Genomic DNA, 4334 nt, shown 5'->3' on the forward strand with positions numbered 1-4334 from the left:
TGGGCTCTTCTCCAGTGAGTCCTTCCTTCTCATTAGATGGCCAAAGTACTTGAGTTTCCTCTTCAGGATCTTGTGGCCTTCTAAAGAGCATTCAGGGTTGATCTCCTCTAGGACAAAGTGACCAGATTTTAAGATTGGGAAAGAGGGACACCATTGAGCCGTGTGTGTGTGTGTGTGTGTGTGTGTGTGTTAAAAAAATTTTTTTTGTTCAGCCAATAACACAATACTAATATAAGTAAAAGTATAAGTATTATTTGCAATGTATACCAGTGTTTCCCAACCTTGGCAACTTGAAGATATTTGGGCTTGAAGATATTTGGACATTATGATGTTTTTCCATTTTTATGTCCACCCCTATACCTTTTTCCTCCCTAAAAGAGGCTGATAATTTGGGTGTGTCTTATACTCTGAATGCAGCTTTTTTCCAGCCCTAACTAGCTGCTAATGATCTTCCCAGCTCTTACCTTGCAGGCTCTTTCATTGTTTCTCTCTGCAAAAAATGTTTTCCAAGCCATAAATCTCTGCAGGTTTTTTTTTTTCATTGTTCTAACTTGTTCCGAATAAGTTTCTTTCCAGGCCTAACCAGTTGCTAATGATGTTCCCAGCTCTTACCGGCTTGCAAGCTCTTTCATTGTTACTCTCTGTGAAGAATGTTTTCCAAGCCCTAAGTCTTTGCAGGGTTTTTTTCCATTGCTCTACTTGCTCCAGATGCTTCTTTCCAGGTGCTAAGGTTGTTCCCAGCTCTTACTGGCTCTCAATCTTTTTCATTGTTACTCTCTCAAAATAAAATTTTTGAGCCCTTAACCAGGAGATAAAATAATGTGCTGAAACTGACCAGACTAATGATGCAAGCCACATGAATACCTGGTAAGCAGATTCTTTTCACTATTTTCCTCCCCCAAAACAAAAGTGCATCTTATACTCCTGTATGTCTTATACTCCGAAAAATGCAGTACAGTGATCCCCCGTTTATTGCGTCCCCAACCATTGCGAACAGGGTACTTCGCTATTTTTCAACCCGGAAGTCAAAAATACCATCTACGCATGCGTGCCGGGCACGCATGCGTAGATGGCAGCGGCTTCCCTGGGTCTTCCCCCTCTTGCTGGCATCAGCGAGGAGTTTCCCCACCGCCCACGCAAACTCCTCGCTGCCGCCCGCCCTTCGCCCGCCCACGCCGTTCATTCTCGCCGCTTTTGAGCTGAGTCCGGGAGCGAATTCGCTCCCGGACTCAGCTCAAAAGCGCCGATAGCAAGCGGCAAGGAACGGCTTGTCTCGGCGCTTTCGAGCTGAGTCCGGTCAGCTCGAAAGCGCCGAGACAAGCCGTTCCTTGCCGCTTGCTATCGGCGGTTTTGAGCTGAGTCCGGAAGCGAATTCGCTTCCGGACTCAGCTCAAAAGCGCCGATAGCAAGCGGCAAGGAACGGCTTGTCTCGGCGCTTTCGAGCTGAGTCCGGGAGCGAATTCGCTCCCGGACTCAGCTCGAAAGCGCTGAGAGCCAGCGCCCCCCGGACCCCCAACCCGGGTTTGGGGGGCTGCTAGGAAGCCCTCCATGCCGGCGGCAAACAGCCGCCCCGCCGCCAATCTTCGGCTCCTCGCTAGCGCTGTGGGAGTAAAAACGCCATCTGCACATGCGCAGATGGTGTTTTTACTTCCGCAGCGCTACTTCGCGAAAACCCGCTCGTTGCGGGGGGTCCTGGAACGGAACCCTCGCAACGAGCGGGGGTCTACTGTACATAATTTGAATACATGAAATTAATGAAAATAAAAGGGAACATTAGAACATGGACGATAGGCATGCTGGTGCATTTGTGCATGCCCCATACAAATCTCTTAAGAATGGGGCAAGGACAATAGTAGACATCTAAGAGGGGTTGGGGATGAAATCACAGAGTCAGGTAGCGATTTCCAGCCATTGAGCACTCTGTTGCTGAAGTTGTGTTTTCTGCAATCGCATTTGGCACAGTTCACTTTCAGTTTGTGTCTATTGTGTGATCATGGATTATTGCAGTTGTAGCTGAAGTAGTCATTGGTAGATAGACATTGTAGCAGATAATTTTATTTGCTACACTTAGGTCAGACCTAATGCAGCGCAGTTCTAAATTGTCTAAGCACCAAATTTCTCGTGAAATACATCTGGACACATTCAATTACAGTGGTACCTCAAGATATGAACGCCTCGTCTTACGAACAACTCGTGATACGAACCCGGGGTTCAGAAAATTTTTGCCTCTTCTTACGAACTTTTTTCGAGTTACGAACCGGCATTCGGAGACTGCTGGGAAGCCGCGCGGCTGTTTTAAAAGGTGACAGCTGGGCGGCGGGGCTTCCCAGAAGCCTCCCGAACTCCGGTTCGTAACTCGAACAAAGTTCGTAAGAAGAGGCAAAATTTTGCTGAACCCCGGGTTCGGTTCGGGAGGTTGCTGGGAAGCCCCCCAGGCCGGCTGCGACCTTTTAAAACAGCCGCGCCGCTTCCCAGCTGTCTCCCGAAGCCGAACACGGAAGTTCAGCTTTAGCGTTCGGCTTCAGGAGACAGCTGGGAAGTGGCGCGGCTGTTTTAAAAGGTCGCAGCCGGCCTGGGGGGCTTCCCAGCACCCCCCGAACCCCGAACGTGGGTTCGGGGGGGGTGCTGGCAAGCCCCCCAGGCCGGCTGTCACCTTTTAAAACAGCCGCGCGGCTTCCCAGCAGTCGCCGAAAGCCGTTTTTTTGCGGGGGGTTTTTTGGTTGCACGAATTAATTGACTTTACATTGTTTCCTATGGGAAACAATGTTTCATCTTACGAACCTTTCGTCTTACGAACCTCCTCCTTGCACCAATTAAGTTCGTATCATGAGGTATTACTGTATATCAATTTCCGATACATAGTGCAGGTTCCAGACAGATGAGCTGTATTCAAGAATTGGTCTAGCAAATGTTTTGTGTGCTCTGGTTAGTAGCGTAATATTACTGGAGAAAAAACTATGCAAGATTAGATTTACAACTCTTTTTGGTGATGTTACAGTGGGCTTTGGTACTTAGATCATTAGATATGTTCAAGGAAATGGAGCCCCTCCCTTATGAAACTAGTTGCAACGCCTTGGTCTCTTCAGCCTTGAAAGATGGCGTTTAAGGGGTGACTTGATTGAAGTGTAGAAAATCATGCATGGGATAGAAAAGGTATATTTTCTCCATCCCACAATACTGTACTAGGATGAGGGGGCCCTCCCTAAAGCTCATAGGTAAGAAAGTGAGGACAAATAAAGGGAAATATTTCTTCACCCAGAGGGTCCTTGGTTGATGGAATTCACTTCCAGAAGAGGTCGTGACAGCTGTCAGCATGGATAGCTTCAAGGCAGGATTAGACAGATTCATGGATGCCATGTGTATTGGTGGTTATTGAAAGGGATGTCCATGTGCTGCCTCTATGTTGGTTGGATTCCCTTGAGTACCATTTGTTGGGGGTCCAGGGAAAGGGAGGGTCTTGCCTTCCCTTTCTGCTCAAGATCCTCATGAACAATTGGTAGGCCACTGTGGGACACAGGATGCAGTATTCGATGGGCCTTGGCCTGATTCAGCAGGGCTCTTCTTATGTTCTTATGAGTACTGCAAGGTCCTTGACAGAACGAGGGACTGTCTACAAGGTTGTGTCCACTCAGCTTCATGCCTGATCTCCACATTCTTTCTTCTTTTCCCCCTTTCAAGACCTCTCTTGGTGCATGGGATTATTGAAATACATCTTATACAGCTTATACATTTATACTCCACGAGCTGCACTGGCTTCCTATTAGTCTCTGGGCATAATTCAAGGTGTTGTTTATTACTTATAAAGCCCTATATGGCTCAGGGCCAGATTATCTACGGGACCGTCTCCTGCCATATCCCTCCCAGAGACCAATTAGACCACACAGAATTGGCCTCCTCCAGGTCCCGTCAGCTAAGCAATGCAGGTTGGTGGGACCACGGAGAAGGGCCTTCTCTGTTGCTGCCTCGGCTCTATGGAATCAACTCCCCCCCCCAATGTCTGAACTGCTCCCACCCTGCTGGCTTTTCATAAGGCCAGGAAGACCTGGCTATGCTGATAGGCCTGGGGCCCTAAATCAACCACTAGTTTGACCGCATGTATGAATATGTATGAATGGCAAGTACGTATGTTGCTGAATTGTTTTTATGAGTTTCAATTTAGGGTTTTAGAATTTAGACTGGTTTTTTTCCTTGACTTCTTTTCTTGTTGTTTGTAATTTTACATTGTTGTAAGCCGCCCTGAGTTCTTCGCAATTGGGTGGCATAGAAGTCAAATTAAATAAATAAATAAATAAAAATTATTTTTATGACTCTGCCAAATTTATTTTTATTTATTT

This window comes from Erythrolamprus reginae, chromosome 3, assembly GCF_031021105.1.
Source record: "Erythrolamprus reginae isolate rEryReg1 chromosome 3, rEryReg1.hap1, whole genome shotgun sequence".
NCBI lineage: Eukaryota > Metazoa > Chordata > Lepidosauria > Squamata > Dipsadidae > Erythrolamprus > Erythrolamprus reginae.